Raw genomic sequence first — 26,567 nt, 5'->3', positions numbered from 1 at the left:
GACCAAAGCGTGTTCATATTATTATCGTCTTTAATGACGTTACTGCATTGTCTTAATTTTACATCCCAGACACAGGGAAAACAAACACTGATCTCCCTATTCAAACCAGTTTAACTGTCCAAGGACTTTATGTAGGCCTATGTTGAAAATGTTTAGGCCAATTTACGAAAAAATAAACTGCATGTTTTAAGCTATTAATCTTTTGAAACATGAGGACCTTTTATTAGGATATTTTGTCCCTGCATTCTAATTCCACTGTAGTTAAATTGTGGCTTTTTAGCCTATTTTTTTTGTTTCTTCATTTTTCAAATCATAAGAACGAATTAATAGCCTAACAATGTTCTTACATTTTTAGTAGGCTACAAAGAAACATTTTAATAAAAAGTGATCAACAGATCCTTAATTCATCTACAAATAAATGACTTAATAAAAAAGTGATCAACAATTTCTTATTTCATTTATAAAGAAACGGTTTAATAAACAAATATGATCAACAAATTTCTTAATTCATGGACACTATATTTTTCTGTATGTTATGCACAGAGCTCTGTGTTGTACAGGAATAAATGTTTCAATGTGCATGCCTGACCTACTGGAATACATCAGTGAATTATTAAATGTAGTTTCAAACAATTTGTCTTCCGTCACTGTAGGCTATTCAAATAGCTGGAACATATGCACTTATGTGATAAATAATTAGACAAGATTAAATTTTATATTATTATTTTTATTATTATTATTATTATTATTATTACTACCAGTAATTTATTTAGTTATTTTATCTTCATTTAAAAGTACAAATGTCACAGCAGCCTTACGCAATGCATAACCTGATTTTGCTGAGTTCAACATGTTCCTGGGTCAACATTTTTGTTGATCCTGGAACAACATTCAAATCAACCAATCAGATTTGAGGGACACGTTTACAGATTATTTCAAGTTTAGGCTTAAAATCATGAATAGGTTGTTTGCAATCACGTGGTTCTGGTGACGCGCGAAATTCCGGTGGAGGGCAAGCAGTGAAAATTAGAATGGAAGAGATGGGGAAAAGTCCTTTCTTTGCTGGTTTAGAAAGGTATAAACAGAAAATCACAACATATGTTGGACGCGATCCTTATGTTATGAAGAGGAGCGACTTTTCCGCTGAATTAAAAGACTTTCCTGCCATCGAGGAGGCAGATATAGAGGATGTGAAGCTGCCGTCACGCCGTGTTCAGTTCTAGTCTGGGTTTGTTATATCATGCTGCCTTTCTACTAGTGAAGTTTAGAGCAGTATTTTGATTTTCTGTCGTGATTGTGAAAAATGTCCATTGTAGGTCATTTATGCTGAATCGAGAATTGTAATAGGAACTCACGATATCGTTCGTGGAAAAAAAATGGACGATAATACAATTTTCACCTTAAAAAGGTGAGGGAAGATGACTGGCAAATGTAATAATGTCACTAAATAAACCCACTGCCTTTCACTCAAAATAATCACATACTTTGCTGAGTTTTGTATTTGGTTTTTGTGTAATAATTAACATTATGTTTTAGAGTATGATCACTTGGCTTGTGAATAATTATAACTTGCACACAGCCACTTCAAAACTGTTCACGAGCTTCTATGGGTTTGATTTTGGTTGTCATTTGTTGAAATAAATACAAAAATACAGCGTGTCTGTGTCTGAACGTGACTCTCCTCCGTGGTCATATGGTAAAGTGAATATTTACAAAAACAACACAAAAAAAACGCCTCTCCCTCTCTGGCGTGCGCGCGCTGGTTTGAAACACAGTCTCTATGCGCGCTCTTGCTCGCTCGCTCTAGATTCCGGGAGATTTATGCGGGAGACTCCCGGAACTTCCGGGAGACTTGGGATGTCTGTTATTTGGACATTTTCTACCATACGATGGCTGAAGCAGCAGCGCGTGACACTCATGGTAACCAGGGGCCGTATTCACAAAACATCTTAAGGCTAAAAGTAGCTCCTAACTTGCCGATTTAGGAGAAACTCTTAAAAATAATGGGCGTGTCAGTCCTAATTTTAGGAGTCCTAAATTTTTGCTCTAAGAGTATTTCACAAAGCATTTTAGCGCTAAAACTAGCTCCTAAGTCTGTGAAACATTAGGAGTAGTCAAGAGGACTCCTAAGTCACTAAGACCAAATCACAAACAGTCCTAATCCACCCAAAGACACTGTACACCATTGAGGCAATAGTGATAGAGCCTTGGGTGCTGAACTTTTTCTTCATAAATGCAATACATTTTGATTTATAGATTTGAATCTACAATGAGACGGCCAAAAAAATCTTTAACAAATAAATAAATATTGTCTGATTACCTGTGCCAGTGGTTTTCATGAGTTCACACTTACAAATGATTGAATAGAGTAAAAAAAAAAAAAAAAAAAAAAAAAATATATATATATATATATATATATATATATATATATATATATATATATATATATATTAACTGTATATACTAGTTAACTGTATATACTAGTTTAATTAGTGACAGCCTACATTTTAAAACCTTTATGGCAACAATATGGCAACATTTTATTTTGACTATGGCAACATTTGTATTTTAAAACCTTTATTTTAATATGGAAACATGACACCTCATTCTACAATATTTCTATGATTAAATCGCTGACTCCTCCCCCATCAGCCAATCACTGTGTGTATACTCCATAGCAACGAGGTCAACCCCACCCTTACTCTTAGCTTAAGACTTCAGTCTATTCCTTAGTAAAAGTTTGTCTCAGCAGCTTTGTGAATAGGTTTTGAGAGAAAACTCTTAGCTAAGAACTTTTACTGCTATTTAGGAGAACTCTTAGTGGTAAGATAAAATGTTTTGTGAATACGGCCCCAGATCAACATTGTGAACAGAATACTACAAAACTGAAGTGAAAATACAAAATTATAATTAAATAGGATAAAATATCTTCTCCTCCCTGCAAACAATAGCATGAAGAATGTGAATATTTAACCAAGTCAAAAAGGTAAGCAGGTATCCATAACGCTATAAAAAGGCGACAACTTTTAAAGTTAAAAAACTAAATAAGTTATAAAAAACAGTATAAGTTATGTAAACGATATAAACACCTTCTGGGTTCTCGATTTTATTGATTTGAGCAACCATATACGACGCAAAACATGCGAATTTTGAGTTTTTGATAGGATTCCTATTTAGAAACATCACTCCCTGCCCTCCAGACTAATTCGCGCTGCTGCTGTGACGTCATGTGCAAACAACCTATTGGTGCTTCTACATCAGTGTTATTCATCTATCATTTCCCTCTGATTTTTGGGATAACTTATGGGTAGGGTTAGGTTTAGGGGTAGGAATAGGGTTAAGACTACATTTTCAGACTGGAATGTTGTTCCAGGATCAACAACCCAGCCAACATGTCACTTGGGCCCTGCATGGGCAACCTAAGTGGGGCCCATAGAATTTTGTCCATCGGCTCCACACAGGCCCCATGTGTGTTAGCCCATAGGGGCACATGATGGGTCCATAGTGGGCTCTAAGTGGGGCTCATTTGTGTGTTCATTATAGGGGCCCACATGGGTCACATATGGGTTCTAATAAATGGGGCCAATGTGGGCCACATACAGAACACTTATGGGATCTAGAAGGGTGATAACACTGGACCCGCAAATGGCCCCTCTATGGGGTTTTTGTGGGACCACAGTGGGTGAGAACTGGGCCCCATTTATATTTCTTTTTTATTCCTGTAGGTGAAATTAATGTGCTTTAATTTGCAAAAGAAACTTATGTTTTAGTAAACCTGTACCTGACTTAATATAATGTAAATTACATGAGAAAATATTTGTACTGTGAAGAAAAAGACTTTCAACTCAGAATGTGTAAACCACCTTTTTATTGATCATAAGAAGAAAAATAACAGTACAATAAAACAGGATAAGAGCATTGAAAATTCTTCAGTCCATCACTCCTGGGTTGGGGCAGACCCATCAGCTTCATATCTTAAGAACAATAATGAGAGGAAAAAACAGAAAAGGCAATTATTTTAAAATACTATCAAATCATTAACAGGAGCACTCTCTTAAAAAGCATGCATGATTATGATCAAGCCATGCCAGTACTTAAGTTACAAATAAGTTAACTGACACGTAAAGGGATATCTACTACTAAGAGGAATATGAACAAGTTAAAGTTCAAAACGATGTGCCTGATTTAACAGAAGTATGACTTTACAAAAGCACATTACAAAAACAACACAACATAAATATAAGATGATAAAGCGGCATTTAACAACTTTAACATTACTGAATTTAATTTAACTTTCAAAAGCTGTTTTTATTATACATTACAACTGTTAACTTTTAACTATTTTTGAATACAAAGTAATGTGCACGTGTATTATTATTATTATTATTATTATTATTATTATTATTTTTTTTTTTTTGTATTCATATCTTTTACCACGTGTGTGTGGAAATTGCTGCGTTATGACTGTGGAACTTTTGCGGACGTTTAAAATTGTGCAAAACCATCTCGCACCCTGCTGAGGCCCTGTTATAAAACATACAAACAGCATTACTTTAATTTAACATGAATAGTTAGCATGTTAATACCTTGAAACCGGTAACGATGTTTATTTTGGTATCTGATGATAATGGCGCTCTGATCTGGTCCAGACCCAGGTGTTCTTCATGAAGTAGCGGCGCGCGCGACCAAGTGTAGCTGCACATCGCCCTCTCTTGGCGAACATGATCACTACACAATTGCTCTGATAAACCAGCAGTCCGCTGTGTGCTGGTCGGGCTTTTTTGCAATGCGGGTTGTTTTGAACGAGCTATAAAACGGGGACATTTTCGGGGGCAGCTCCAGTCGGGGACAGAACACCAAAAAACCGGGACTGTCCCCGGAACACGGAGTAGCTTGGTGCTTTTATGCTACAATGTTTATGCTGCAAAAAAAGAGACGCTTCTAAGCACGACGACAAAATAGATAGTTATTCACTGTCTCTGCCACACCAGAGACTAATTTGGTGGACTAATTGAAATGGCGCTCTCCCACCATCACTCCCTCGGCTGTTTTGAGGGAGTTAATGTAGAAAATTAACCGCAATTACTGTAGTTTAATTGCGGTTAGCTTCGCTAAGTTTGTTAAAATTCGACTCTTACTTTACTAAATTTAATTAAAAAAAACCTATAAAAAAAATTATACAATTATATAAAAACAACATTACTGGTTAATATAAAATGAAATATGCATATCTTACCTTGAGATTTTCGAGAGAGTAGGACGTTTTGAAGTGGATGCTGGCTTGCCAGTGGCGTTTTGTGTTCTTTTTTTTTTAAATGAGTAGTGACATGACTGCAGGTGCTTCAGAGCGCCATTATCATCACATACCAAAATAAACATCGTTATCGGTTTCAAGGTAGTAACATGCTAACTATTCATGTTAAATTAAAGTAATACTGTTTGTATGTTTTATAACAGGGCCTCAGCAGGGTGCGAGATGGTTTTGCACAATTTTAAACGTCCACAAAAGTTCCACAGTCATAACGCAGCAATTTCCACACACACGTGGTACAAGATATGAATACATTAAAAAAAATTATAAATACACGTGCACATTACTTTGTGTTCAAAAATAGTTAAAAGTTAACAGTTGTAATGTATAATAAAAACAGCTTTTGAAAGTTAAATTAATTTCAATACTGTTAAAGTTGTTAAATGCCGTTTTATTTATCATCTTATATTTATGTTGTGGTGTTTTTGTAATATGCATTTGTAAAGTCACTTTAACTTGTTCATATTCCTTTTAGTAGTAGAAATCTCCCTTTAAGTGTTACTTTAACCATTTGGACAGAAATCTAAAGTACTGGCATGGCTTGATCATAATCATGCATGCTTTTTAAGAGAGTGCTCCTGTTAATGATTTGATAGTATTTTAAAATAATTGCCTTTTCTGTTTTTTCTCTCATTATTGTTCTTAAGATATGAAGCTGATGGGTCTGCCCCAACCCAGGAGTGATGGACTGAAGAATTTTCAATGCTCTTATCCTGTTTTATTGTACCTTTTATTTTTCATCTTATGATCAATAAAAAGGTGGTTTACAAATTCTGAGTTGAAAGTCATTTTCTTCACAGTACAAATATTTTCTCATGTAATTTAAATTACGTTAAGTCAGGTACAGGTTTACTAAAACATAAGTTTCTTTTGCAAATTAGCACATTAAAGCACATTAATTTCACCTACAGGAATAAAAAAGAAATATAAATGGGGCCCAGTTCTCACCCACTGTGGTCCCACAAAACCCCATAGAGGGGCCATTTGCGGGTCCAGTGTTATCACCCTTCTAGATCCCATAAGGGTTCTGTATGTGGCCCATATTGGCCCCATTTATTAGAACCCATATGTGAACCATGTAGGCCCCTATAATGAACACACAATTGAGCCCCACTTAGAGCCCACTATGGACCCATCTTGTGCCCCTATGGGCTAACACACATGGGGCCTGTGTGGAGCCGATGGACAAAATTATATGGGCCCCACTTAGGTTGCCAATGCAGGGCCCAAGTGACAGCCCATCAAAAACCCACATGGGTCCCACATGCATGTTGGCTGGGTAGATTTTAGATTTAAAAATTTTTATATTATATATAGATTTTAGATTTAAAAATTTTTTATATATATATATATATATATATATATATATATATATATATATATATATATATATATATATATATATATATATATATGTGTGTGTGACCTGATCCAGCAAAATGAGTCACAGTGACCCAAATTTCAAAATTGAGATTTTGGTATTTAAAATGATATCCTAGTCAAAGTCATACCTTGAATGGTTTTAAAGATATACCCATTTGAATTATGGTTGTCTGCCCTCTTTTTCAAATTGAAAACCTGAGAAAATCGCTTTTAAAGTTTTTTGCCCGTTTTTTTGTTGATATCTTTCAAAATCCATTGCATTAAAAGGGATAAACTATTTATTTTACAGCTTAATTTGACCAAAGACATTTTTATATATAAATGCTAAACCAGGCTGAAGCTCAAATTATTTTAAAGTATTTATTTGAATTAACACTTTAAGACCTGAAGGCTTTTTTAGAGGGTTTTTTTTTTTTTTTCCCTGAGCGACACACACAAAAGTAAAGACTCATAACTCCAAAACTGTAGCAAGGAGAGTCAAAAGGTAGGTATCATTTGATAGAAAACATTTAAAATTTTAAGAAAATATAAATTACATTACATTTGGACATTTTCTTGCTGAGAAACAGCTGATAAAAGACAAAAATATATATTCTTTTTTAAAAATAATTTTTCTTTTTTTTTTTTATTTGACATGGAATAACTCAGGAACACAATAAGATCGCTAAAAAATATTTTTGGTGATGCTCTCCAATATGTGAGCTGCATCTGGTTCAAATTTCGTGGTGATAGCATAAAGAATAGTTTGAAAAATTGTTGTTCATTTTTTCCGCAGCCAGGTGGCGCCAACGGGCGGTAAACTCCGGTTTAGAGGTGTTTCTCAGCACTCGTTAGGAGTTTTTCAAAATGGTTAGATGCATTAAAAAGATGAGATTCTAAGCTTTAAAAATGATATCTATTTTGTGTTATTCCACATTGGAAAACGAACATGGATGGGTCCGGGATCATTGGATACACACTGCATCCCGGAGAGATGAGAGACATGTTTTTAGCCAAGTATGTTAAATCATTCCGTGAGTAATATCTTGTGATCAACGCAATATATTATATTGATTTTGGATTCATTTTAATCTTGAGAGTCTGCTTTAAATATTGATGTGCCATTTTTATGATCTGTACATTTTTCATGAAGTTATGAGCACGTGAAATATACATACTTGTATTCAGTTAGCGGCTGTGCTGTTTTTGTTGTAAATGCATATTACTCAGACTCATTAGAGGGTGAAAACAATGCAACAGAAGCATGTTGGAGGCTTGATATGAAAGCTTAAAGTCTCTGGTTTTGTATGCAAAAAGAATTTTTGTGCTACCTATATGGATTCAATTTTTATTGGCTTTTAAAGAGAGACACGCAAACGGGAGTTTTATTTTATAAGGCGCGCTAGTCTGACAGGAGGATGGCTGGACCGATCGCGTGCCTGTCAGTCGAAACGGGGCTTCCCATTGTTAAAAATCAGCGTTTAGGTCAGTGTGTTTACATTTCTAAGCTTTTTGATTGGTTCTATACAACGTGTAACACCATATTTGTAGAGCAGAGATAATGACGTTTCAGGGGATACCGGGAAATGCTCATAAGTGATGAGAGGGGTTGAGAAGTTCATTTCCAGCGAATTTAGTAAAACCATGTCAAATTTAATAGCCATTTAAATACCTTTACTCAATTATCTGGACTACGAAACTTTGGGAGATTATTTTTGAAAGTCTGTTCTTTGAAATTAGCTTAAAAAAAAAAAAAAAAAAAAAATCGATTTTTTCATTGTTTTTCCACATTATTGGCCCATATCTTAAAATAGAACGTTGCGACTTCCGACTCATTTCGCCAGATCGGGTCACATATATATAGGCTATAAAACATGAAATACTAAAAATTGAATAAATGTAACCAGTTGTTAGGGTTAAGCTGTTACCCATAATTGTACAAAAACAACTGTAAAAACAAAATTTTACAATTCTAAATAAAGCCCAAATGTGGCCCTTATGGGACCCTCAAATTAACAATGTGGGCAACCTAACTGGGCCCCAAAATGTATTCAAAATGGGGCCCACATTCAGCCCATCAATGTGCCCACTCTGAACCCATGCCCAGATGATGCCGATATAGCCCAGATAAAACCCATATGGGGCCCACATGGACATGTTGGCTGGGAAAATATGTTGACCCAGGAACGCATCTAACTCAGCAAAATCAGGAAGTGCCTTACGCAAGGGTGCAAACTGTCCCTTTGCGCCACCTGGTAGTGATTTTGCGACAAGTGTCACTAGGTTGCATTTAACACTGCGGCCTCACCGCGGCATTACACGTGGCGGTAAAAGGCATTTTGGTTGACTACCTACTGTATAATTCCTAAAAAAGAGGGTCACGACTTAACTCCCTCGGGTCGGCGGTCACGCCGGCGTGATCACCGCGTTTTTTTTCTAACCAGTGTGAAAGAGACTCAAAATACTCCGTCAATGTTGCACATACAATTAAGAGCTATACACCATTTTAATCTGTGGAATATCTTCTTTCATTTGTGTACACTCAGAGTAAAAACAAAATGTTGTGCTTTTTGTAAAATAAAGAAAAGTAACATGATGCGTGATCTCTCGTCTACCTCTGAACGAACTCCAATCTGATAGTTCTCAGAAAATGAACTGTAACTTAGTGAATACTAATCACAAAAAAATTAGACTTGTGTCTAAAGAAACGTTGAAATGTCAGGTTTTAAATCGCGTAAGTCAAATCGAAAACAAACCTTCTGTGTTTATGTAATCTGTATGAAAAGAGAGCCATGTCAGAAGTCCTTGATTCAGCTCATTATCCGCTAATGCGGCCACGCCCACGAAGGGAGCGCTATTCAGATGCAAATTCAGTCAATACATGCATACATCGTCTCAATCGTGTATTTATTGTCTTGAAAAGTGTTTTGAATAGCCATAGTTAACGATCTCTGGCCTCTGTTAGTTCAGTTATTTCCTGGATTGCCTATTCTTTTTTGTGGACTAAAAGTGCACAGAGCGCCCTCTGGCTGCAAGTATGAATTGTAAACACAGTATCCAGCGTTCACAGTGACGACAATAAATAATGAATAAATACTCCTCTGTATAGAAAATTGACATAAACATGAGAATCCATCAATATTTCTCCAAATGTGCATGGAGAAGCTTTTTAAGCTAAAAGCCTATATGAAATGCCATAGAGGTAACATAATTGTTCAGACACTTTGTATCATAGAAATGCATTATATTTTAATAATAGAATACCATTATTTTAAATTGTAATAATATTTCACAGTATTGCTGTTTTTTCTGTATGTTTGATTTACATTATGATGAGCTTGAGACATGATCAACAGAGGGTTTTTTCACAGCCTATCTGACTGAAAGGCCTCATTATTTATGCAGGTCATTAGAGCTCTTTTATGCGATTTTGTCTTCTCAGGTGAGAATCACCCATTATTCATGATTATTCACGCCTCCACGCATACTGTGTTTCTTGACCAAAGATGTTTTAGAAAATTTAAATCTCTCTATTGTTTTATATGAAGGAGTAGGAATGATAATTTTTACATAATTTTGAAGCAAAAACTCTAGTCTACAACCTCCAATACCCAGAAGTCTTGTGAACACAGATTTAATATATATTTTTTGGCTTTATTTCAGTGACTTAAGTTTTTTGTTTTTTCAATAACCACGCATAAACGTTATTCCTTCAAAAATACAAACATGTACATACATGTTCCTTACATATTATTGTAGCCTAATTTGTGCTGAATACAGTGTAATGACACTTTTTCCATTAATATGTTTATGAACAACTGAAAAAAGCACAAATGTCAGGGCATGTCAAAACTTCTCCAGGCCCCAAATCAGCCTCAGACACCTGAGGGTTAATGACCATGGGAAAATGTGGGCCCATGGCCAAACCAGTTGAGAACCACTGATCTACTGCATCATGATGTGTGGTGATAGTGTAACATACACTTTCAGGGTTGGAGGGAGACCACCAGTGACAGGCCATCTACGGGGGTCACCAATCAACAAAGAGGTTCCACTTCATAGAGGGGGCTTTAGCTGAAGTGATAGTGTCAACTACCACTGGAGGTAGGCCACTTAAGTCCTTCGTGTCCCGTCCAGAAACCACACGTGGAGGTTAACGTGGGTGCCATGTGGTGCCCCGTCCCTGAGAAGACAGGTCCTTCCTTGGGGAATCCACCAGGGAGGGGTTGTTGTGAGGAGCATCAATTCTGGGAACCAGGTCTGGGTGGGCCAGTAAGGCACAACCATCAAGACCTGTTGCTCGTCCTCTCTGACCTTGTAAAGTGTCTCTGCAAGCAGGCTCACTGGGGCAAACGTATACTTGCGTAGGCTTCGGGGCAAGCTATGTGCCAGTGCATCCGTGCCGAGGGTTCCTTCGGTCAGGGAATAAGACAACTAGCAGTGGAATGTGTCCAGAGAGGCAAGCAGGTCTACCTGTGCGGCTCTGAAGCGTTTCCAAATTAGCTGGATCACCTGGCGGTGGGGTCTCTATTCCCCCGGGAGTGTGAGCTGTCAAGCAAGCTCTTCAGCTGCACGATTAAGCTCACCCAGAATATGAATGGCGCAAAGCAACTTCAGATGCTTCTGACTCCAGAGGAGGAGATGGCGGGCAAGTTGTGACATGCGACGGAAGCGTAGACCACCCTGATGGTTGACGTACGCAACGGTGCATATCGATGTTGCATGTCCGGACTAGCACATATGACCTGCAGGGGAAACCGGCGCAGGGCAAATTGTACTGTTAGCAGTACAATACGAGGCAATTGATATGTCACTGCAGACAAGGTCCTGTCCAGGAGCCCACTGCTGTTTGCCCATTGCATACAGCACCCCAGCCACCCGGTGCTGGAGGCATCTGTTGATCATGGCTGCGGATGCCATATACCCCAGGAGACTCTGAAACAATTTCAGTGGAACCGCTGTCCTGTCTCTGAATGATTTCAAGCATTTCAGCACTGTCTGGGGGTGCTTGTTCGTGAGACATGCTCTCATGTTGACCGAGTCCAACTCCATTCTGAGAAAAGAGATTCTCTGCACAGGGGAAAGTTTGCTCTTTTCCCAGTTGACCTGAAGGCCCAAATGGCTGAGGTGTCTAAGCACCAGGTCCCTGTGTTTGCATAACAGACCTTGCAACTGGGCCAAGTTGAGGATGCGAATGCCCACCTCCTTCAATGGGGTAAGGGCAGCCTCCACTATCTTGTGAAGACTTGGGGTGACAAGGACAGCCTGAAGGGGAGGACCTTGTATGGTATGCCCATCCCTTGAATACAAAATGCAGAAACGGTCTGTGTCGAGGTAGAATCAAGAAAAGAAACTAAGCATGCTTCAGGTCTATCGCTGCAAACCAATCTTGGCTGCGAACGCAAGCGAGGATGCATTTCTGCATCAGCGTCTTAAATGTGAGCTTGGCTAGTCTAACAGGCTAACAAAGTAGGCTAACAAGCAAACTACAAAAGATTCTCCACCCGGCCCTCCTCTGGGGGAAGAGCAGCTCCCTCTATAGAGTATCAAGAAAGCGCATTTCGTCGACATCTCACAGGTTTTAGTCAGAGATGGCCCTTCTACTACCACCAGGTGGCAGTATTTTGTGGGCATGCACTGCAAGTCCCCACAAACCCCCCTGACCACCCCACCATCAAGGGTAGTGAGAGTGGAAAAAGTTTTGAAACAGATTTTGGCATTTTTGGCCTTCCATACTGGCACTAATGCTTCCATACTGCCAAAGATCCTTATGAACCTCCAGGAAGAAAGGCATGGGGCAGGGCAAGGTGATTTCCATGTCGCACTCCACCTCCAGGAACCAATCATCAGCCGCGATCGCTCAGAACAAGTCAGAGCGAGCAGCAGCCCTAGCAAGCATGGCTGTCAACTCTGAATCTGATTCAGCATGAACAAACACAGCTGAAATCTTGTAATCTTCCTCTCAAGAGCATAATAGCCAACTCTCTGATGCAGCTATTGACATCTGATCCTTATCCAGAGTGGTGAATGATGTGCTAGGTTGCCATGACAACCCGCACTGTCAACAGGCTGCTTGACGACACGCTGAGGAGCAGGAGGTCTGCGGGGGTTTTCCCAGTGGAAGAGCTCTTGCTGCATCCCTCAGTCTCCCAAAGTCTTGAGCAGACCCACGGCTGTGTTTTTAGATACAAGCAGTGGTTGGCCAACAGCAAAGGGGACTCAACTCCTGATGAAAACATGAACCACCCATGAACACCATCTCAGCATGCTTACCAACTGAGGGTTTAATAGTGGCGGAAATAGACTTATACACGGGGTGGCAAGGGGGTGGCCAAGGCTAATTTTGGGGATCCATAGACCGTGAAAGAATATTGTGTGTAGTACTTATTTTTGTTTATTTTTTTTTTTTATTGTTTTGACCCATGCAACATTGTATTCTAAAAAATATACCTGTGAAATTTCACAATTCTCAATTCCAACTTATATACCACAGCAAAAACTACAAGCTTAACTAATATAAATTTAAAACATTATCAAAGACAAGTAAACAGTCAGAAATAAAATAAGAACAGTGCTAAGAATTAAGTGCTTGAAGCTTTTCAGGCACAGAAATTTAATAATCAAACGTAAAATAGCATTCCATAATGTTCACTGTATAAATGAAAATATAGATTAATCCTTGTTAAAGCTACAAAAGTTATTCAGTCAAGATCAGTGAGTGATTTTTTTCTTCTGTTCTTTGATTAACTTTAATGACAAAGATGGCCAGCTCCTGTGTCTGGCCAATACTGAACTGCCGTTCAGACGTAAACACTGAAGCTTACTTCAAGTAAATATATTAAGGGCAAAGAGGTTCATCTGACAAAAAAGTTGGGGAATGCCTGCACTGCATGTAAATATGAAATGTGAACTTTAATGTGTTTTAAAGGCAAAGGCCTTCAAGAGACAGTATTACATGTTTAAATACATGGTTAAATGAGTGATAATTCAAATAATAATTAATGTGTTCGTCAGGAGCTGATTAGATATGCAGTGTTGCAATGTTGAGAAAACACCTCTTAAAAGTGAAATGATTTCCAAAATTGATCAAATGCTGTGTGAGTCTCAGTTTTCAGTGATTTCAGGCTCGTGACTAGTGGCTGGTCTGTGTGTGCAATTCCACAAACCTGGAAGACCTTCTGAATGTTTAACATTAGAATTTTATAGAAAGGAAAATTTAAAATTCAAAAAAAGTAGATCAGTGGTACAAAGCATGTATCAAACTGCCAAAGTCACATGATTTCAATAAACAAGGTTGCGTTACGTCATAACTTTTTCGAAATGTTTTGAAATTTCAATGGTTCACCACTGTAGTGGGTGGGGGGAGGCGATCTCTGTGAACCCACAACAAATCATGCAGATTCAATTCCCTGAAAATTGATAAAACATATTATACTGACACTTAATATTTAAAGGTATTAGATGATTAGTTAATTGCATTTGATAGATAATACTTTCAATAAAACATTTGCAATGGGTTTGTAAAAGTTGTTTTTATGCATGTTTGGTGTGAGTTTTTGTTGCATTTACACTGTTTTGACCAGAAGGCGTCACCAGCGAGTGATGTTTCGAATGCTTCGAAACAGTGAATCATTTTGCAAAGCAATTGGTTCAATAGAGACAATCCAACCGTCTCCATTGAGTTTGTATTGCGTGAGGCTGCCTCCTTGTCATTTCTGACTTATAACAAAAAACAGAACAATGTCTAAAAGCTGCTGTGTGACAAGGTGTACAGCAAACATGCTAAAAAACCCAGAACCAAAAATCCAGAAGTTTTTATAAGCTGTGGGCATGGCCTAAATGCGCTCTGTCTCTATAGAGTGGTGCAGGTAGAATGTAAATTTGAAGGCCAAAACACGGAAACAAGTTAGCATTTTAGTCAATGGTTTTTTTAAAAATGAGTTTTTGGTTAAATGGCTGAAATAAGGTCTGTGGTTAACACAAGCTCAAGATACTTTCACATTTTATTCTACGAGATAAAATACATCAGTATTACCCCACTCATGATTTTTTTAAGCTGTTATGTGTCTTGAAAAAGGAAGTTGCTAACAAGTGGCTAAAGGGACTACAGAGGCTGTGGGACATTAAATGGTTAGTTCACCCAAAAATGAAAATTCTGTCATTTATTACTTACCCTTATAACGACTGTCAGCAGTTATACGTATCTGAAATATAGGAGGGGCCCACCAACTATTAACGTAACGCTGCTAAAAATATGCATTAATCTATTTCCCAGTGTATTGTCACAAACACCAAAGACAAGGCTTATATTTCTACACCTTTATATAAATTGAATGTCTTAGGTAAACCAAAAATAAACAAATAAAGAAATGCACGTACATGAAAATAAGAATGAACTGAAATAAAACCAGTACAGTAAATCAAGAGAATATACTTGTAGATTGTCTATAAAGTAATGTGAAATAACAGGAAAAGAATGGCAATGACGATGGAAAACAAAGCTTATCTGATCAGTTCACAGTTGTAGATGAATGATTCTTTGGGTAAATCTAGAACCATCCCCAAACACGTTGAGTAGTCAAGGTTCAGGATAATATCCATGTCCTGTTGAAAATGAACCAAAAAAAAAAAAAAAACTTTCCCACAAAAAGTGAATCCTCCTCAAGTGCTCTTCAAAGCATCCAGCCAACAAAATAGCCCACAGTCAAATCCTTGTACTCAGGGCCCGGTTTTTCAAAAGTAAACCACTAGGATTTTGGATAATGGATTGGATCAAATCTTGAAAATGTGTTTTTCAAAAGAAAAAACGGATTACATAATCGGATTAGATCACGTAATCCAATCTTGGTTTTGATCCGGATCAAACCTTTAGTTTGGGTTTTTCAGAACTTTTTTGTAGGATTTGGATCACTTTGATCCAAAAAAACAGGATTATCCTGATCCCAACAGGGGGTAGGATTTCAAGGTGGATTCCAGGAGGAAAATGTAGTCAAAAAATACAACATTTTTATCATGTAATATACATACACATTTTTATCTTGCTCTTGATTAGTTTAACTGTTAAAGTAATAAATTAAATGCAGACATTAGTCTACATATTTAGCCTTTCGGTAACCTACTCTAAAGTAAAAAGAAATTTTGGTGCCATAAAACAATCCCTAAACAGCTGTAAATATCCAACAAAAATATATTTAATTCAAAACCCATATTCTTTCTATCAACATGTCCCTTTAGGGCCTCCGTAGAGCACTGGAAATCCAGATTTGGTGATCCTGAAAAGTTCCTATCCGGATCAGATTGATCCAATCCGATGTTGCTTTAAAAAACTGGCTCCAAAAGTAAGATGGATTACGGGATTACGTGATCACGGATCGCAAAAAAAGGATTACTAAATCCGGATCAATTTTATCCGGATTAAACCTTTTGAAAAACCGGGCCCAGGACATTTGATAATCCACAAAGCAATGTAGTGAACCATCCAATGGGGAGAAACACTTGATGTCCATATAAGTAGTGTCCTTGCAACTACTCATACAGATTAAAGACACCAAAATATAAAGCAAAATTTAAAGAGTCCATCTACAAAAAGAAAAGAAATCTACCATTAGCTAAAGAAACCCCCACATAAATTATATACATCAAGTGAAAACAGATGTATGACACAAAGATAAACAAAACTTACATGATTGAACTGGAAACAAAGTTTCTCAATCAGGACTCCAATGAGTTTTGCTGGAGGTGCTAGGGTAAGCCCATGCTTCCCTCTTCCAAACAACCTGACTTCTTCTACACTCCCAACCGATTAAATACCTGGGGCATTAACACTCTAGCGCACCCTAGTGGTGAGTATGATCAAAAATAGCATGATAACAGGTAACACTGTTACATACCCCTCCCCTCAAAGGGAGATTTGGCATATCCATGACAAATCTTAAGATTTTGCACATGGTACGTTTTAGCGCTGTCAGGATCAGAAATATAAGAAACAGAATAGTTAACAGGTTCCATCTTCTTGTTAATTTTTGCTGGCCCTTTCCACCTGGCCAACAGCTTTGCCATGAACCCCTCATCAGCTCTAGATAAAGGATGTGTCCGTACCCAAACCACATCCCCCTCTTGAAAATGCACTGGCTTATGATGCTGATCATAGTATCGCTTCTGCCTAGCTTGAGCTCGGGTCACATTCTCCTTCACTATAGTAATGAGTTCTTGTTGTCTTTCAAGGGTGGAATATGCAGGGTTATTTGGGTCCGGCGGTTTATGTAAAGCCCTCTCCATTGGACCTTTTAATTTACGTCCAAGCGCTACTTCAGCAGGTGTGAAACCTGTACTTTCGTGACAGGCTGTGTTAATAGCGAACCTGAATTCGGCAATCCATCTGTCCCACTGCTTATGGTGTTCTCCAACGTAAGAGGCAATCATGGTCTTTAGGTTTCGATTGACTCACTCTGTAAGATTAGTTTGGGGATGGTAGGCTGTGGTCAGTTTTTGAATGACCGAGGAGTTGAGAGGTGAATTGTGCACCACGATCTGAAACTAAGTAGGCTGGTGTTCCCCATCTAGTAAATATCTCCTCTACCAGAATTTGGACTATCTGAGGGGTTTTAGTGAATCTCAGAGGAAACACCTCCACCCACTTAGAACAATAATCCACGATAACAAGTAGATACTCGTTTTGCTTGACACTCTTCGGAAAAGGCCCCATAAGATCGATGCCCATCATAAAACCAGGTTCGACAATAGGTGTAGACTGTAGATGACCAGATAATTTTGACAGGGATGGTTTGTATTTTTGACAGACTTGGCATTCTTTACAATGTTTCCAAACATCAGATCTGATAGTTGGCCAGTATACCGTTTCCAGTAGTCTGAGTAAAGTCTTGAGTTTACCCAGGTGACCACTGAGAGGATTATCATGAGCATACTCAAGAAAAGCTTGACGATGAATGGAAGGAATGGAAGGAAGTTGTAGTTCTTGACCTTTTCGTCCATCTGGAACACTACGGAATAAGAATCCATTTTCGGTTACATAATGAACTCGTGCTGTGTCTTGTGTGGACTGAGTTGGTACTCTGGAGATCAATTCCTGTATTTCTGGGTCATTGTTCTGTGCAATGGCTATATGTGGGAGATCTACTGGCATACTGACAGGAGTTGAAATGGATTTGGAGGCTTGAGCGACTGCAATGATGTTAGGTGAAATGGTAAGACTTGTAGCTCGGGACAGTACATCTGGTACTACATCACATTGTCCTTTTCTGTATTTGACAGTGAAGTGAAATCCTTGTAGTCGTATGGTCCATCTGACAAGGCGTGATGACGGTTTTGGGTGCTGGAAAGCCCATGTCAACGCTGCATGATCAGTTAATACTTCAAATGATCGCCCTTCTAGATATGGCCTCCACTTCTCCACCGCCCACACTACTGCTAGACACTCTTTCTCGGATACAGAATATGACTTTTCTGCACCTCTCAGTAGTCTGGATGCATATGCAATAACATGTTCCTCCCCTGCAGATTCTTGTGTAAGAACAGCTCCCAAACCAACTTCACTGGCGTCAGTTTGAACTCGAAATGGTTGGCTGAAATCTGGAGAGGCTAGAACAGGAGATTGTATCAAGTCTTGTTTGATAAGATCAAATGCCTGTTGGCATTGATCTGTCCAAGCCCAGGTAGAGTTTTTCTGTTTTAAAGCGTGAAGTGGTGCAGCTTTCTCTGAAAATCGGGGGATGAACCGATGGTACCAACCAGCTAAACCCAAGAACCTTTGAACATCTTTAAGAGACTGTGGGATGGGAAATGAACTAACTGCTGACACCTTTGTGGGATCGGTTTTGATCCCATCACTTGAAACAACATGGCCGAGGAAAGTGAGAGATTTTTTAATGAGATTGCACTTTTTGAGGTTGAGAGTGAGACCAGCTTTGTGGAAACACTGGAAAACCTGTTGGAGATGTTGGAGATGGTCTTGCTTATTTTTGGAAAACACCACGACATCAATGTAAACCATACAACATTTATCTTTCAACTCCCGTAGTACATGCTCCATGAGTCTCTGGAAAGATGCTGCTGCATTTTTTAACCCAAAAGGAAGGCGCAGAAATTCATACAGCCCTGAAGAAGCGATAAAGGCTGTTTTTTGAATGCTCTCTGACTCCATCTCTAATTGCCAATAGCCACTCTTTAAGTCCAGTGTAGAGAAAACAGTTGCCCCATGTAATGACTCTAATATGTCCTGTATTTGTGGCATTGGATTAGACTTGTGCCGATATTCGGTAATGCGATAAATCGCGATAATGAATATGCACGATATTGTAATCGTCGGCACTTCAGAATACCGTAAATAATAATTTATTACCAATTATTAATTTTTTTATAAGGCAATTAAGAATACTTTACCCATCAATCGTATAAAATGCACAACACCGCTGTATTCTGCGTCAAAAGGACACGCGCTCAGATGTAAACAATCCCAACGTGCACGAGAAGCACATGGCGGAACCAGTGAAGGAGACGAGCTGAATGAAAGTGCGCGTTCACTCTCTGACAGCAGAGGGCGCTGATGGAACAGCAGCATGCAGCGGTTACCACGGAAACCGTGCAAACAAAGTAACTGCGCTAGTGAAGTTTTTAAAATGCTTCAAACAGCCATTCATTTTTTTGTAATCTCAGTGTTGTTCATCACAGCACCAAATACTGAATACTTAAAAAAGACTTAAAAGGATATTTATTTTCAAACCTAAACATTTTTATATTTTAATCTGGACTACAACATGCCCTAATGATTAGAAATGTTCTGATTATTTGTTATTGTTCAGTAAAACTTTGAAAACATACAGCTTCATTAGTTAACATGTTAATTCATTATCACTAAACTGACAATAAAAATACTTATAAAGTATTAATTATTATTAATTAATGTTAATTTCTTAGTTAATATTTAATAACATTACTAAAATCAAAATAACTTATTTAATGGACCTGAGATAAAACTAACAATGATCAGTTGTGTTTCTAAACTAACATTAACACAAAATAACACTTTCTGTAACAAATGTAGTTATTGCTCAATCTTAGTTAATGCATTAAATAGAGTAAAGTGTTATCTGTTGTTCTTTATAGCCTAATTCTTTTGCATTTTAATCTGTTTGAAAATTTCAGTCAGAGTTGTTTTTGTTTTATTACAAAAGAGTTCTTAAACCTGTTAAACTATGACAAAAATGGTTTTGCAACTTATTTTAATAATACCGTGATAATACCGTATACCGTGATAAAAGCTTCATCAATTAATCGCAACATGAAAATTTGATACCGTCACATGCCTACATTGGATAGGCATCAAGATGAGTTTTGGCATTCAGTCCACGGTAGTCAATACAGAGTCTAGATCCTCCATCTTTTTCTGCACCACCACCACTGGCAATGCCCATGGAGAGCTAGATGGTCGAATGATTTTCTTATCTAGCAGCTCCCTGATTTGACCTTCAACGAAGCTCTGCTTTTCGATGGAAACCTTGTAAGCTCTCTTTCTAACAGGAAGTTCATCTGTGGTGATGATACGGTGCTTGACCAAGTTGGTATGTCCAATTTCCTGGTTGCAAACCGTTGACCAGCTTAACATCAGATTTTCCAACTCTTGCTGTGTCTGCACGTCGGTGTCTGCTTTTTCTGACAGTTGACATATATCCTGGAAGACTTCATCACTACAAGGCTGTAAGGGTATGGCAAGGTAAAAGTTAATGGTAGAATGAATGTCCTGAGGAAGGAATGGAAATGTGACTGGTGCTTCAGCGTCTTCTACTGGAGAAAAACTATACTGAGCATTATTAAAGTCCAAGACCATTCCTAATTTTAACAAAAAATCCATGCCCAGTATGATGGGCACTGTTAAGTCAGCATCATTCATTATATACAGGTTAAGCTCTATTGGACGACCTTGCACTTTACTCTTCCACACAACCTTTCCAACAGCGGTTTGACGTTGTCCGTTGGCTAAAAGGAAAGTTTGTCCTCCACCGGGTAGGTATACCTCTTGTTGGCTTAACTGTTTCCAACATGCCTTTTGGATTAGTGACAGAGTACTGCCAGTATCCACCATGGCAGTTACATGTGTGTCTTGTAGTGTTATAGGAATGATAAGATTTCTGATGTCGCTTTGGCAAGTTTGGACAACTCTAGTATTTGCTGTGGCTGGTTTGCGATGTGCCTCGTGAGCTGAAAAATTCTTCTTCTTTTGCTCATCCACGTTGACTTGGCTCCAGTATTTCTTGGACTCACCAAAGTCCCTTTCTATCTGTGTGCCAACTCTTACCAGTTCTCCTACGTCTTTGATATTTCCACGTAGCAAGCTAGCAAGCCGTGGATTGCAGTTACGTAGAATAGATTGTACCACTTCTCTCTCAGACATTCCCTTCTTCCATCTCAAGCAAAGAGCTCGGTAGTGAAAAGCGAAGTCTCTGAAACTTTCTCTTGCACCTTGCCTCCTCTCCATCAGCTTTCTTATTGCCACCTCTTCATAATCTTCACTCAGAAAAGATTGTAGAAATAATTCTTTAAATTGTTTCCAGTCATGGACATTCACTCTTTCTGCCATCCACCAATCTTTTGCAGTGCTTTTAAGTACAGCGGTTAAAGAAGACTCATCCCCATCAAGAGCTTCCTGACTAGCCATTTTTTGTGTGTGTATTAGGGTTTGTTTGGTGACCAACACTGGGAAATTCTCAACAACGTATATGAAGTTTGGGGGTCCCTGTTCGGGCGCCAATTATATAATGACTGTCAGCAGTTATACATATCTGAAATACAGGAGGGGCCCATCAACTATTAACATAACGCTGCTAAAAATATGCATTAATCTATTTCCCAGTGTATTGTCACAAACACCAAAGACAAGGCTTATATTTCTACACCTTTATATAAATTGAATGTCTTAGGTAAACCAAAAATAAACAAACAAAGCAATGCACGTACATGAAAATAAGAATGAACTGAAATAAAACCAGTACAGTAAATCAAGAGAATATACTTGTAGATTGTCTATAAAGTAATGTGAAATAACACAAAAAGAATGGCAATGACGATGGAAAACAAAGCTTATCTGATCAGTTCACAGTTGTAGATGAATGATTCTTTGGGTAAATCTAGAACCATCCCCAAACACGTTGAGTAGTAAAGGTTCAGGATAATATCCATGTCCCGTTGAAAATGAACCAAAAAAAAAAACTTTCCCACAAAAAGTGAACAAAGCAATGTAGTGAACCATCCAATGGGGAGAAACACTGGATGTCCATATAAGTAGTGTCCTTGCAACTACTCATACAGATTAAAGACACCAAAATATAAAGCAAAATTTAAAGAGTCCATCTACAAAAAGAAAAGAAATCTACCATTAGCTAAAGAAACCCCCACATAAATTATATACATCAAGTGAAAACAGATGTATGACACAAAGATAAACAAAACTTACATGATTGAACTGGAAACAAAGTTTCTCAATCAGGACTCCAATGAGTTTTGCTGGAGGTGCTAGGGTAAGCCCATGCTTCCCTCTTCCAAACAACCTGACTTCTTCTACACTCCCAACCGATTAAATACCTGGGGCTTTAACACTCTAGCGCACCCTAGTGGTGAGTATGATCAAAAATAGCATGATAACAGGTAACACTGTTACACCCTCATGCCGTTCCACACCCGTAAGACCTTCATTAATCTTCGGAACACAAATTAAGATATTTTAGTTGAAATCCGATGGCTCCGTGGGGCCTCCATAGGGAGCAATGACACTTCCTCTCTCAAGATCCATAAAGGTACTAAAAACATATTTAAATTGGTTCATGTGAGTACAGTGGTTCAATATTAATATTATAAAGCGACGAGAATATTTTTGGATGAACCGATTTAAATATGTTTTTAGTACCTTTATGGATCTTGAGAGAGTAATGTCATTGCTCCCTATGGAGGCCTCACGGAGCCATCGGATTTCAACTAAAATATCTTAATTTATGTTCCGAAGATTAACAAAGGTCTTACGGGTGTGGAACGGCATGAGGGTAAGTAATAAATGACAGAATTTTCATTTTTGGGTGAACTAACCCTTTAAACACCATCATGCTGAACAGGTAAGCTCATGCTGCTTTCCAGACGAGGTTGGACATGGGAATATCATAAATTAAAATTCCCACTTCAGACATCAGTGAGTTCCAGGCATAGACTGTAAAAAATATGGACGACGCACCTTCACTCTCTTCCACTGTAGTAAGTAAAGCCGCCAGTGTGGCACTGACATCTTGAGTCTCGAGTGCGCATAGTGAACTTGAAACCTGCGTCTGCGCAGTAGTGAGTACAAACTGGAGCTACGGTATCAAGGTCCCGCCCAAACTCAGAACAACTTATTATTTTGGTGTGAAATAAACAATTATGGAAATACAGAAATTAAAGTTAAAGCTCCAGTCACCCTCGCGAAGATCCAGAAAAAGGTCTGTTGGTGTCTCAATGACTACTTCAGTCAGAGAAGCTTTTTTTAATTGCAATTGCAAACATTTCAAAGATGACATTAATGAAATACAACTTTTTAAGAACATAAGGAAAGGCAGGAACAGAACAAAAAAAGAAAAGAGGATTAAAAAACAACTATTAATCATGGTACATGAAATATCTCATCATATCTCTTTAAAAAAGAAATACATTTTTTTGTTATTAATTACTCTTAGTGAATTGATTAAATGTTCTACTTCACATAAGAAATCTATAAATGTAGGTATTTTCTTAAGAAACCTTTGTTTGTTAAAACAGAATTTTGCCACAAGGATAAGAAAGTTAACAGTGGATTCTAAATATTTGTTTTGGTTTTCAAAAAAGCAAACAACATCCTTAATGTGTAAATTACAGTTCATATTAACTTTATAAAAAACAATAGGAACTCAAATTCTTCCAGAAAAGTGATGAAACATTACATGAGAAAAAAAAAGACAAATATCTTCACTTTCTTTTGTACAGAAGGTGCATATATCAGCTACATCACAAAATTTCGACACAAAAGCATTATAAGGGCATATATTATGCAAAAATTTAAAATGCACTTCTTTCACTTTATTGGGTATACAGTATTTATATGGTAATAACCATGTTTTCCTCCACTGAAATCTATCTTTTTTTTGTAAACCCTAAAAAAATTTCCCTTTTGGAGACATTGAGTGTAACATAGTTCGTATGTACGGGAAGAAGGAGGCGGGAACCGGCGAACGTTAAAACAATAATCTTTAATAAAATAAACAAAGAACAAAACGAAAGTAATGCCGGCAGACCCTCGCGGACGTCTGCCGGCCACACAAACATAATAAAACATTAAATAAAGTCCAGGCCTGGTCCTCTCTCATCCTTCACTGTCGTCACTCTTCCTTTTATGCTTCCGGAGCTCCTCCGTGAGAGACTCAAGGCCGGTGCGCCTCCCAGGTGGGACTCATTAACTCTCGCGCCACCGGCCTCGCGCCGTTCCCTTACAGCTCTCGCCCGCCCTGGTCGCCACATTGAGTTTCGAGATTGAGAAAGTTGACAAATAAATGTATTATTAAATTCTTTACTTAAAAGCGAAACACCTCCCAAACATAACTGTGAAAGTTGTTTTGAGCATGACTCATGGGAAAGGGAAGCTTTCATCAGACATATTAATCCATCAGGAATCACCTTTATAACAGAGTTAAATTCCTTAAACGGAACGGGACATTGATGGATATTCATAAAACATTCATAAGATAACAAATCACCATTAGAGTTGAATAGATCAGCAACAATAATTATGTTTTTATTAAACCATTTATCAAAAAAGACTGATCTATTTCTAATTTTAATATCCATATTATCTTATTATAATATCTTATTATTCCATAAGATGTTTTTTGTGGGGGGAAAAGTTGTGGTTGTAAGCCAGTTTCCAGGCTAACAGAGATTGTTGATGAAATCTGGTCAGTTTAATAGGTAATTTATCAGTGGATATTAATTGCATTTCATCAAAAAAAGAGAGGCCACTTACCCTATTAAATATATTATTAGGAATAAAATACCACATAGAATCTGACCCAAGCAAACATCTTTTTAACCAATTAATTTTAGATGTATTGTTAGTATCAAAATTCAGGACTCAAAGACCCCATCACTCCTTTTGTTTGCTAAAACATTTCAATTTGAGAGATTACCCCAAAATAAAATCAAGAAAAATGTTATCTATATTTTTGGAGGTGTGATTATCTACAGCTAAAGACAGGGAAGGGTACACAAATCTGGATAAACCTTCTGTTTTGGATAAGAAAACTCTGCCTAAAATTGATAAATCTCTTTGGAGACAATAATTAATAGATTTTGTTTTCAATAACCATGGAGAAAAAAAAAAAGTCTACAAATTACATTTTGTTATATGAATCCCCAAATATTTAACCTAATTTTTAAATGGTATATTTTCAATTTCAGTTTCTACAGTGTCAAATAAGCAAATAATTTCACACTTAGATAAAGTTTGAGCCCAGAAGCGTTAGTTTAAGGATTGAGTCAACGGAGTGAAGATCCATCTGCAGCATTTATTGAAGTCAAGTTCACAGACAAAATAACAGCAAGGATGAGCCAGTGGCAGAAACAGTGACTGGCAGTGATCTTGGTAGGCAGCAAACATACACAATCCAGGAACAGGCAAGGGTCAAGGCAGGCAGCAGAGAATCAGAAATGAGTAACAGTCCAAGGTCAACCACAAGAATACAGAATCCAGAATGCTCAGAAATGTCAGACAAGACTAAACAAGACTTCGCATGGAAGTGTGGGTGCAAGTGTCTTTTATGTGTGATTGTATAATCTGTAGCAGGTGCAGGATGATCAGTCCAAGGTATGAGGGTAGATGGGAAATGGAGTCCAAATGATGTATGTAGTCCAGGATGGAGTGCCCTCTGGTGGCAATGACGGGCACTCTCACTGCTGATCATGACATAGCCCCCCTCCTAAGGAGCAGTTTCCAGATACACCTAAACCCCAAAACCCAGAAAGTCCTGGATGGAGGTGGAATGGAGGCAGAACAGTGGGTGGGATGGTGGGCCAGGTCCATGGAAAGGAAGAAGGCCTGGAGACTGAGGCAGGGCAGATGGCCCGGGTGGAGAAGGCTGGACAAACGGCAAGGGGGACAGACTTGAAGACCCCCACGGTGGAGCAGATGACGACCATGGCAGTGCAGACAGGCTTGAAGACCCCCATGGCGGAGCAGAGGACCACCACGGCAGTGCAGACAGGCTTGAAGACCCCCCGCGGCAGAGCGGATGACCACCACGGCAGTGCAGACAGGCTTGAAGACCCCCATGGCGGAGCAGAGGACCACCACGGCAGTGCAGACAGGCTTGAAGACCCCCCACGGCAGAGCGGATGACCACCACAGCAGATCTGGTAACAATGGGAACCAATATGGCTGCTCAGGTGAATCTGAAACAGAGCGCAGAGAGGTTAGTTTTGGCCACAAGGGCAGTAATATGACAGGCAGGGAGCTCAGGAACACTCTCCAAGGATCTGACTAGAATGTCCTCTCTGGTCATGTTGCTGCAGGCAGACAGTTCAGGAAAGACCTCTGTGGTTGTGTCGAGGCAAACAGGCAGTTCTGGTATGACCTTTACGGTATTGTCGAGGCAGAGCGGATTCATGGACTGGAGCAGGCTCTGGAGCGGAGTCATAGACTGGATCCAATGTGTGCGCAGCCATCTTGGCTGAGGGCTCAGGCTTGGCAGCCATCTTGGCTGAGGGCTCACAGACAACCACCTTAGCCATGACAAGACAGTGTGAACGCCAAGTACCGCTGACACCTCTACACCTCTGCAGGTATGTCTTCAGACATAATGTGGTGAGGCTCTGGAAGATCCGCTGAGATGTG

The 26,567-nt window shown here is 38.6% G+C and overlaps 1 long non-coding RNA gene across 1 annotated transcript; it reads right to left on the bottom strand.

Moving 5' to 3' along the window:
• Nucleotides 1–3,853: 3,853 nt before the first annotated feature.
• On the bottom strand, nt 3,854–5,302 carry LOC125264187. Its single transcript, XR_007184018.1, has 2 exons — nt 5,237–5,302; nt 3,854–3,974 (listed from the first exon to the last, which is right to left on the bottom strand). It is a non-coding gene; the product is annotated as an uncharacterized LOC125264187 (long non-coding RNA).
• Between the last annotated feature and the right edge of the window lie 21,265 nt (nt 5,303–26,567).

Source organism: Megalobrama amblycephala, linkage group LG3 (genome assembly GCF_018812025.1).
Source record: "Megalobrama amblycephala isolate DHTTF-2021 linkage group LG3, ASM1881202v1, whole genome shotgun sequence".
NCBI classification, from domain to species: Eukaryota; Metazoa; Chordata; class Actinopteri; order Cypriniformes; family Xenocyprididae; genus Megalobrama; species Megalobrama amblycephala.
This window is presented reverse-complemented; position numbering and strand designations above follow the sequence as displayed.